A 12,152-nucleotide genomic window follows, 5' to 3' on the forward strand; every position below is an offset into this window, starting at 1 on the left:
ATGTCGCTCTCCCTTTGTTTCCGAAGCTCTCTTTCAGAAGCAGTTTGCAAAATCTTGTCCATTCTGTCTTTTATACCCTTCATGTCGGCTCCCATTTCTTTCAAATCTTCTGAATCCGACGCTTTGCCTTTGCCTTTGCTTTTTGCTTTGTCTCTTCCCATTGGTCGGGAAGGTGGTGAAACTGGAACAGGTTCATCTTCGCTCAGATCAAATTGAACACGAACATCTGATGTAGTGTGGTCGGACTCAGATGTTCTGCTGCGTTTTGAACCACTGTATATGCTCGTCTGATGTTTTGCTACTCAGCCATTTCCTGTTATCTTTCAAAAAATTCCAAACTTCAAGAAACTTGAAAGCCTTCAGATTTTCTTTTTGATACACTTTCAACGCTTTCTTCAAAATCACTTCATCGCTTTCTCCACTTTTCCATTGACGTTTCATGTTGTTCCACAAGTCATTAAACTGTAACACCCCGAGTTCAGAAGTGCAAGTTTAGGGTTCTTAGTGTAAATAAGGAAGGTCGACTCGGCGAGTCTATGGATGGACTCGGCGAGTCGAGTCGCGATTTGGTCACACGTTAAGTGACCAACTCGGCGAGTCGGAAGTGGACTCGGCGAGTTGGTGCTGAAGGGAGAAAACCCTAATCCGGGAGTTGTGCCCTATATAAAGCACATTATAGCCACCCTCAGCCTCTTTACTGTCCATTTGAGTTCCAGAAACCCTAATTAGAGTGTGTGAACCTCCATTGTTAGAGTTTTGAGCTTGGAAGAAGAGGTTAAGAGAAGAAAGCTAGAAGATCAAGAGGCTAGCATCGGGAGATCATTGTAGATCCGGAATCTACTCCTTCTTTGGCACATTTCTGAGGTAACAAGTCGTCACCTTGAGTTTTCCTCTTCTAGATCCATTGTTGGTTGTTAATTTGGGGTTTTTAGCTTGTTTGGAATCCATTTCGGGTTTAGAGGCCAGATCTGAGGTTGCAACTTCAGATCTAGGTTAGTAGTGAGCCATGCAAGCATAAAGCATCAGCCATGGGGCTTGATGGAGAGTATCTTTGTCCCAAAACCTCCTTGTAGCTTGGTTGGAGCTTGTTGAGCCTTGCATGCACGTAAAGTTGGAAACTTTACGTGTGAATCTGGCCCTAGGAGTCCAGATCTATGTATTGGAAGCAATGAAATGGCCTGAAATCGTCTGAAGGAAGATGTCACGTTTGAACTTGGCGAGTCACATGAGTGCACTCGACGAGTAGTATGAATATGTGCATGAACTCGGTGAGTTGAAGAACAACTCGGCGAGCCTGTTGAAGATTGCCTTGGACTCGGCGAGTCTGTTCTTGGACTCGACGAGTTTGGTCGCAGAACCCCAATCTTTTCTGGTCAAACCTTGAAGCAGTGAGTCGGGAGGTAACTCGGTGAGCTGAGTCGTGTTATGGGAAGTTCTTAGTATAGGGAATCGACGAGTCGACGGGTCGACTCGGCGAGTAGAGTCAGTCAGGAGGTTGACTTTGACTTTGACCAAGAGTTGACCAATTTGTTTACCAAGGGTATTTTGGTAATATTGGGCTTATGAATCTGGTTCTTGGTAGTGTACGGTGGTGGAGTTCGTGTCGGGGTCGGAGCAGCTGATCTTATCCTTCCAGTCGGCAATTGCGAGGTGAGTTATCCTCACTATATCGACAGGGTCTACGGCACCAAGGCCGACCCTTTATCGGATGGAAATCCGGGTAGTTGTTGTTATGTTATTGCTTTGCTATGTTTGCATCCTAGTAGTTAGGATGGTATGTGTTAGAGACCTGGTTAAGGTCGGTACCCGGGATATAGGGTAATGTTATGCTAGTGACCGGTTAGGTCGGAATCCTGGTTAGGATATTGATATGCTATGTGATTTGTTAGACTGTTTGTCTGGTTGAGGATTGTATATGATTATATGTTTATGTGCACATGGTTGTTGGACTGTGGTTGGGTTGAGGCGGGTCCTGCTTCGTGCTGTAGGCCAACATACCCAGGGCGGACCGGACATTCCGAAGGCCCAGCGAGCGGTCCGGATAGGCTGAAGGCCCCAAGAGGGCGGACCAGACGTGTCGAGGCTCGGAGAGTGGACCAGGCCGACTGAAGGCCCGGTGCGGGCGGACCAGTCATACTGTAGACTCAGAGTGGACCAGGTGGATTGAAGGCCCGGTGCGGGCGGACCAATCACACTGTAGACTCAATGTACATGGCTAGACTCGGAGGGTGGACCAGGTGGACTGAAGGCCCGGTGCGGGCGGACCAGTCACACAGTAGACCCGATGTGCGTGGCTGTTCTATTTATGATATGCTATGAGTATGATATGTGTGGTTGGTATTTTGGGGGTAACTCACTAAGCTTTCGGGCTTACAGTTTCAGTGTATTGTTTCACGTACTTCAGGAGATCGTGGCGAGGCGAAGGCGTGATCGTACCGCTCCTCATGTTTTATGATTTATATGATATGGTTCTGGGGGATACTCTGATGTTTAAACTATTTTGAAAATGAGTTGTATGAACGTAATGGTTTTTGAATGATTAAAATGTTTTAATTTGGCTCAAATTTTATGGGTGTTACATAAACAACATGACTTCCTTGTTCATTTTCCCCCATTTGGAGTACACTTGATGTTTTGAACGGTATTCTCCACGGTTCATTCCTTTATGGAACCTGTGTAAAACGCGAATCCAAAAGCGGTCATGCTTTTGGTCTTTTCCAACCGTCGCATCTTCTGAAATATCGATCCAAGATTGTGCCAACACTAACGCTTCCAAAGGTTCCCAACATCTAGCCTTCACCTTATCTTTTCTTTTAGTTGCTGCTCGAGTGGGCTGGGTTTCTGTAACGAATTCCGATTCAGAATCAGAAACGACCGTTTCTGGTTGTGTTTGTTGAACAAACTCGGGTTGAGACAAAAAATCAAATGGATTAAAATCTGGGTCGGGTTGTGGTAGTGGTGGTTTTTGTGGTAGTGGTTGCGCTGGTCGTTGTGGAAAATACGGAAACATACCGCCGTAGTGGTAATACGGAGGTGAGAAAATCGGTTGATCAAATGAAGGTATTGGGGTGTTGGTGTTTCTAACTGGTGTTTTTTCTTTGCTGGGTCGTTTGGAAGATGACATTTTTCAAAAAAAAAAATAGAGAAAAGGAGTAGAGATATGGTTAAAGGTTGTGTAAAATTGTTGTGTAAAATGGTAATATATATATATATATATATATATATATATATATATATATATATATATATATATATATATATATATATATATATATATGTGTGTGTGTAGTAAAGTTTAAAAAAAAAAAATTAACCACAAAGACCGATTCAACGGTCAAAAAAGCAGTCAAAAACCAAGGACCAATCACAGCACGCGGTAGTTTTAGCCGCAGTGCGGCCAAGACCGCACCAGACCGCGACCTGAGGGCGGTGTTCGCGGTTGACGTGGCACAAACCGCGGTCCCAGACCGCGCCCACACCCTTCATCCTAATGTTAAGCAATTGATATTTACATCACGATTGTTACTTGATGATCTAACACAAAAAGGGTAATGTAATCCGAGTCATAAATAACGCTAGAAATAGAGAAATGCAACGTATACTAACAATAAGGCTAGAAATAGAGGAACTTGATGATTTTAGGGATGCGATTTAGAAATGAGCGACATATATTAAAGAGTCATAAATATTTGGTGGTCTTGGATGAAATATGAGATTGTATGGTTTTCAAAATTAAACAAGATGATATAACAAGACAAGATTCTAACAAAATAAATATATGATTAGTATGTTTTTTTTTTGTCTTAAATATATAGAGATAATGACTCATAAAGGATAACGAACTTTGTTATGTGTGTATATATAATTATTTAATTTTTTATACATATTTTACCATTGAATTTTTTTTGACGTGAAAAATATATCATTATGACCAGGTATTACAGGTCATAACGACAAATTTTGAACACCATAAACAAGTGCTTTGGTAAGATATATATATATATATATATAAAGAAAACTCAAGTGATTAAATATGTATATTTAACAAAATTTGTTACCCTTACAAATCAATGGATTATTATCCCATTTTTACAAATGATTTTTACGAGAAATGTGGAAATATAAACATTTTGAATGATTGGCAATATTTTTAAAAAGATGCCTAGTTCATAACATTAAAATTTTAGAAAAATGATAATATCAGGTTTTACAAAACCTAATTGTTGTATGATATATATTAATTACACTGTTGAACAAATCACTTCTTTAGCATGTATTAAAGAAAATCTATTTTTAGTACAAGTATTTGACAATAATTGATTTGATTGTAACCAATTGCCGGCAAAATATATATCTTTAGAACGGTATTTCATGAAAAAAAAAATATATGTACTTACAAAGTTAATAACAGTTAGATTTGTAAGATTATTTGATATTAATGACAAAACTGCACAAATGGTCCCTGTGGTTTACACAAAATTTCCACTTTGGTCCAAAAAATTTTGGGCTAGCACCACAAGTCTAAAGTTTTCATTTTCTTGCGTCTTTGGTCCAAAGGGTTAACTTCCGTCTATTTCCCTCTGTTAAGTTATGTTTGACTAGTCAAATTAGGGGTATTTTGGTCATTCCATATTTATGCCCCTTATTTTATATTAATAAAAGAGAGTCTGTATGTATGCATCGTCATACGGATAATATCGAGCCTAATTCACATTTATAGTCCTTAAAAACCGCGAGTCGATACAATTTCCCTCCTCATTGACTGAGGATCAAGAACCCTAAACTGATTACCAAGGTTGATAGCTTCGATCAGGCGACTTTCGTAGTGAATGCATATATCAATGTGGCACTTAAAGTTGTCAAGCACGTCATTTGACCCAAGGGTGGTTTATGGTACGTAATTTTGTTTTTGATCATTTTCTTGATTTGCTTACAAGAAATCATACCTTCTGAAGTTTTTTTTGCTCTTGTGTTGAAGATGGATACCCTACATTGTTTACCATCAAGCTACATCATGGAGGTGAGTTCACAAAGTTTCCAAATGTCAACTACATTGAGGGTACTGTGACGTACGTAGATATGGTGGATATAGAAGAGTTTTCTATTCACGAGATGGATGCGATTATGAAAGGGTTAGGATACTCAGTTCCTCCAGTTATCTACTATCATTTTCGAGTGCCAAAGGGAGACATGCATTTTGGGCTACGGGCCCTAGGAAATGATGATGATGTCCTCAATCTTGCCCAGTATGTGAAGGAGCATAAACTAATAAGGGTTTACACCGAACATGGTATTACTAACTTGCTTACTTACTTTATGGCTCTTAAACCTATAAGAAAAGTTATTATTGAGCAATTAGAGGAGATTGATGAACATCAAACCCCCCCCCCCCCCAACTAATAACCAACCCAGTGGCATGCCACAAACATGCATACCACATGTGATAGCAAATGAAGCTGCTTTAGCCTTGTCGATATCCCCTGAATATACTAAGAAAAGGGAATTTATCAAGGACAAACCATTGTCATCATCTATTAAGAAATTGGTGATGGATGATGTTGGTGTTGATAGGATTGGTGGGAATAAGGATGATGCAGCTAATGATACTGACCAGGGATTTAATGAATTTGATGAGGCAGCTAATGATATTGACCAGGGATTTAATGAATTTGATGAGGCAGCTAATGACTTTGACCAGGGATTCAATGAATTTGATGAGGCAGCTAATGACTTTGATCTTGGGTTGTACCAAGAGATTTTACAGTCTAATGACCAAAATGTAGATGATGAGGTTCATGAAGGTGAGGACAATGCAGTTAATAAGGAAGTCACTGAAGAAGAGAATCATGAAAGAAATGAAATGAATGATGAGAATGTAGAGATGAGAGATTTTGCAGTTGATGATGGAAGTGAAGATAAGACAGAGACCGATGAAGAGAATCATGAAAGAAGTGATGAGAGTGAGGACAGTGATGATAGTGACTTCTGGGTGGATGAAGACAACATAATCCCTGATGTAGAAGTAGATATGAGGGATTTTTACATGAATATAGATCTTGAAGCAGAATTTCTTGAAAAAAGATTATCAAAGCATAGAGATAATGAGAGTGATGGGGTCAATGAAGAATTGGATGTTATAGATAATGATCAATGGGATTCACTGGATGAGGGTTCTGATATAGATAGGAAAAGAAGAGCTGTAATAAAGGAATTGGGGAAGGAGACAAGGTGCTCTCAAGGTGAGGTACACAAGGTAACTTTTAGGATAGGACAAAAATATAAAAGTAAGAAGGAGTTAAAGGACAAGATACAATTGCATGCACTGGAAACAAGAAGGAATATAATCTTTGTGAAAAACGACAAAATGAGGTTAAGGGCACTCTGTAAAGGAACTGTAGCCTTTAATGATGGTCATGTGGGTGAACCTACCCCTTGTCCTTGGGTGATACAAGGTTCTAGGTCAGATGTAAATAGTACTTGGTTCATAAAAACTTACAACCATGAACATAGATGCCTCCAGACAAGAAAAGTAAGAAGTGCAACTGCAAAGTTTATCTCGAAACAGATAATGGACCAAATTGAATCCAACCCAACAATCCCAGTCAAGGCTCTTCAAGAACAACTTCAAAAGGAATATCAAGTTGGATTCTCTATTCACAAGGTATTCAGGGCCAAATCTACTGCAAAAAAACTTGTCCAGGGTGATTACAAAAAGCAGTATGATGTTCTCAGAGATTACATCCTGGAGTTGCAGTCTACTAATCCAGAAACCACTGTGAAGTTAGAGTTTGATTCAGAACCCAACCTAAGTGCTACCTCAAGAAGGTTTAAAAGGATGTATGTGTGCCTGGGTGGAATGAAGAAGGGGTTTAGAGCTTGCCTGAGGGATTTTCTAGGTTTTGATGGGGAATTTATGAAGGGCCCTTTCCCAGGACAAATTTTAATTGTAGTTGGGGTAGACTCCAACAATGGAATATACCCCCCTAGCTTATGCTATTGTTGAGACTGAGAACACTGACAGTTGGAAGTGGTTTCTTGAGTGTATTGGAGATGATCTGGACCTATATGCAAACTCAAACTTCACATTTATAAGTGATAGACAAAAGGTTTGTAATTTGTTGTTTATATTTGACATATTTAGATGTATTATACTAACTATGTTTTAATTCCTTTACAGGGATTGCAGGCTGCCATTTCTCAGTTGTTCCCATGTGCTGAGCACAGGTTTTGTCTCAGGCATATACATAACAATATGAGGAAAACATGGAGAACTAATGAGTACAAAGAACACTTGTGGAATTGTGCTACAGCTACAACAGTACCAGAGTTCAATCAAAGGATGAAGGAATTTAACTCATATGATATAGAAGCTTATAATTGGTTGAAGCAGATTCCCCCACAACACTGGGCAAGAAGCCACTTCACAGGTATATACTTCAGCTTCCAAATTTACCCTTTTATGTTAGTATATGTTTGATCCTGACATTATTGTGGTGTTTTCAGGTAGAGCAGTTTCAGACATGCTTCTGAATAATCTTTGTGAAGTTTTTAATAGCAAATTGATTGAGGGAAGGGACAAGCCACTGATAACCTGCTTGGAGTACATTAGGGAGTATATGATGAAAAGAATATACAATGTCATAAAGGTGCAAAAGAAGTGTGTTGGTCCACTAACCCCATCTGCAACAAAGATCATGGAGAAGAATGTGAATTGGGCATCTCAGTACACAACTAGGTGGAATGGGTCAGATAAATACCAAGTGCAAGGGCCATGGCAGGATCAACATGTTGTTGACATGGTTGAAAGAGTATGCAGTTGTAGGAAGTGGGAATTAACAGGAATCCCTTGTAAGCATGTCATTGCAGTCCTAAATGACAAAACAGATAATGGTGAGGAAGTTGGAGAGCTGCACACTTATGCCTACAGGGTGCACTGGCTAGAAACATGGAAAGCAGCTTATGTGTACAAGGTAGAGCCTATTAAAGGTCGAGCAATGTGGCCTATAAGTGAATGCCCAATTAAAATCACCCCTCCTCTACACCATAATAAGCCTGGAAGGCCCAAGAAAAAGAGGAGGCAATCTGTTGAGGAGAAAAACCAGAAGAAGGGAGACAATGTTGTTAGTGGTAGTGGGAGTCAAAGCCATATTGCTAGTGGGAGTGGAAAGCTTACAAGAAAGTTTATCCAAGTAACTTGCAGCAAGTGTAAAATTAAAGGGCACAATGCTAGAACTTGCAAAGGCCAAGGGGGTAAGTGATGGGATTTCAAGGGATTTTGATGTATGTAGGGGTATAAGTGTCTTTTTGGGATAATGTTATGTTTATGTGTATTGTATGTTTAGTACTTTATGTGTTTTGGGGTTTAAGCAATTTGGATGTTATTTTTGGTACTTGATAGTGTACCCATGTGATGTATGGGAACAATTTACACTGGATTTGATGTAATGGCTTACGTTATGTTTAATGTCTTGATGTTATTCTCATGTATAATTTTTTGTTGTAGAACTTGACCAATATGCGCTTTTAAACAAAACATACCATTGTCATTCATAATGTGTAAACCACAAACTAAATAAATTGACCAATATGCCCCTTTAAACAAAACAACAAACAAAATAAATTGGTCAAAATGTACATACCAAATATAATCACCATTGACAAATTCTTGCAAAACATGTCTTACATTGCTTACATTTTAACCACAAAAGACTACCACAAAGTATTGCCCAAAAGATTACATTGCTTAAACAAGATACTACCAAAAACATTAAAACACTACCCAAACCATTACACTTCAATATACTGCTTAGAAACCACCCAAACCATTACACTTCGGTCTACTTCTTATAAAACAGAACAAACACGAACAACACCCAACTGCATAACAGGTAACACTTGAGTCTTGTGTTTTGTGACTTCTATTTGTTGATTGACCTCAGCAGCCCAGGTATAATAGCTTTTGAACGTTCACAAATTGGACCATCAAACCAACCAATAAATCGACATTTGGATCCCTTCAAAATTTAAGAAACAAAAGAAGATCATAACATGTAATGGGAGATTTATGCTGAAATCCAAAAAAAAACCTTTGCGTACCTCAGTAGGGCATCCCCAGAAGCGTCTACTTGGATTTTTGTCAGTCCATGCTATGCGAACTATGGCCATTTTACCACAAAAACAAAGCACTATTTTTGATTTTGATTTCTTGAAGAAATCGAAGACGATCGCAGAGTTGAAGAAGACGCAGCTGAGAACGACGACAAAGAGGGATTGGAATTGGTTCTTATAGGACTCTTTTATTAATATAAAATAAGGGGCATAAATATGGAATGACCAAAATACCCCTAATTTGACTAGTCAAACAGAACTTAACAGAGGGAAATAGACGGAAGTTAACCCTTTGGACCAAAGACGCAAGAAAATGAAAACTTTGGACTTGTGGTCCTAGCCCAAACTTTTTTGGACCAAAGTGGCAATTTTGTGTAAACCACAGGGACCATTTGTGCAGTTTTGTCGATATTAATTTATATAGAATGCGCAAGGACACTACTATGTATTTCGATTTTACCCGTTCAGCCCTTAAGTTATTTTTGTGCTTCTAAGGGAACAAATATGGGAATAGGTATTTTTTGCAAAAAAACGAATCCCTTGTGCCAGCTCACTTAATTTGTCTAATTATTTATTTGTTTAGTATAAAGAAAATGACAAGTCTCTCTCTTACACACACAAACACACACCCACGTGGTATGCTCTGTTCTTTTGTGTTGCTCTAAGTTGGTCGTAGAAGAAAGAAAAAGAACTTACACCCTTATCTTTAAAACTCGATCTCTGCTTATCTCCCCTTCCACCTTAGTGGATCGATTAGAATGTCAAGAACAAAGATCTTGGGTTATGTTGTGCGTATGTGCTGGTCTTCGATGGTGACAGGAAGATGAAGGTGAACGGTAATGGTGATGATGGTGGAGACGTTGATGGGTTTTTCCCGCACCCTCTCTCCTGGGTTTTCGTTTATAAGATTATGTGCTTTGTTTGGGACTTGATTAGTTCAGATTGATACAAAATCATGAAGTCAGTACAAGACGAAAAGCTCACACCCATGAACAATGTAATCTATTTAATCTTTCATCATCCTTTTACTTTTTTTTTCATCAATTTCACAGATGATGAAGAATGGGACCTTTGGATGTTGCTTCAGTGTTTGCATGTTTCACCAGTTTTGTTGATGTTAGTTGACCTGTTATTGAATTTTAAACATTAATCCAACTTCATTTTGATTCAATTCAGGAAATACTTTCAGGTTTTCAACATTAATTCAATTTTGTTGATGTTAATGCTCAACATATTCACTAATGGATTCATCAACATAACACTCGAAACTTACAAACTGATCTGGGTGACACCCATAAGGTGTTCGATGTTTTGCTTGTGTGAGATTCGGGGGGTTGCATCATCATCACCTCCTTTTAGTTCCACAGGTTTCACTCAGTGCTTTGTGTTCTTCAGATGCATCTACAGATGATGCATCTACTGATTCATTTCAAATATGGGCATAGAAGGAGGAGGGATTGCCGACTGTCTTGTCGGAGAAGAGTAAGGTGGTGGTGGTTCGTCGGAGGAGAAGCACCCAGAAGAAGAGGATGACGGGAGGGGGTGAGTTGGATTTTATCTGGCATAAAGAAACACACACAGAGGGAAAGAGAGAGAAAGAGATAGATGGCCCCAGGTTTTATTTATGAGTCTCTCAAACCGGTTAAAACAAGTAAAGAGGAGTAACATGTCACCAAACAGTTTATTTCCTTAGAGCACCCACACCGGTGCCATGTTAAGATCTTGCAAATGGTGTACAGCTCATCATTATTCATCCATTTGTAGAAAGAGAAACCAGTGGGCCACTATAAAAGTATTTGCAAGCTTTTCATATATAGCAAGATGAAGTCCTAGGTGGCATTAAATTATTGCTCAGTGGCATTGCAAATTTTACTTGAACGACCCGATGGAGATGGTCTTAGAGCAACCACATCAGTGGTAGTCTTGCAATATATTTGTAAAGGCCACCTGTATAATGTTTGCAAGACACATGGATTAGATATTATTATTTTATTATAAAGGTAATATAATATATCAATTCAATTGTTTTTAATATCTTGATATGACTATTTGATTAAAATACTAATATAATCCTTTTGCAAGCCTTTCAAGTTTTGAAAAAGACACTCATATGTGGCATAAAATAATGGCCTACTTGGCCTTGCAAACCATTTGCAAGCCATCGATGTGGATGGTCTTAAAGACACGAAAAAAACTTTAGGACAAAAATGACAAAGTCGAAATAATCAATGTGTCATTTCCCTCCATCTTATTACATCTTATTGCTCTAAACATTGCAATATTTGATCATGCTCATAATCCAAAAAAAAAAGTACCAAACTTTTGTTTCGTATATATATATATTAATCATTCAAGTTTTTATGTCTACATCTTACTATTTTTTTATAGTGTTTAAATATATTATATGACCTGCAATATTATCATATAATGATCTATTTTGAACCCTATAAACAAGTTCGATAATAAGGCTTGTACAAAAAAAAACTTAAATAAATAAATGTGTACACGAAACAAAATTATTTACCCTTACATATCATTATTCCAATATATAACAAAGAAAACGATGTAGCATGTATAGTTGTGTTTATCACATATATTTTTTTTAGTTGTTTGTTAAGAGTTTGTCTTTATTCAAATTTCAAACCATTTTACTATGCTTTATTGTCCGATTACTACTATTTTTGACGCTATCCATATGCAAGCCAACATGATGTGACCAAGTGAATAGACCGTTTAAGTTTTTGAATAGAAACAAAAGTGTTTATTTTCATGAGTCTTGATTTATACTTTATGTGAAAGCAAACATGCCATGATTTAAATATTAAATGGGTCATACTATGAAACTTATACTCAATACTGATAATAATACTTATTAGTAACCGGCAAAACATGTAGAAAAGTTAAAAACGTTCAAAGGGGAAACATAAACCTATTTAGGAAATAGGTGAAAACAACCATGACATGATTTAAATACTTTTACAAGAATATTAGGGAAACACTCGCTTATCATTTTTTTATGAGTCTAAGCATCACACTAAGTAATG

The sequence above is a fragment of the Lactuca virosa genome, chromosome 8, assembly GCF_052849685.1.
Source record: "Lactuca virosa cultivar CGN04683 chromosome 8, Lactuca_virosa_CGN04683_v6, whole genome shotgun sequence".
NCBI classification, from domain to species: domain Eukaryota; kingdom Viridiplantae; phylum Streptophyta; class Magnoliopsida; order Asterales; family Asteraceae; genus Lactuca; species Lactuca virosa.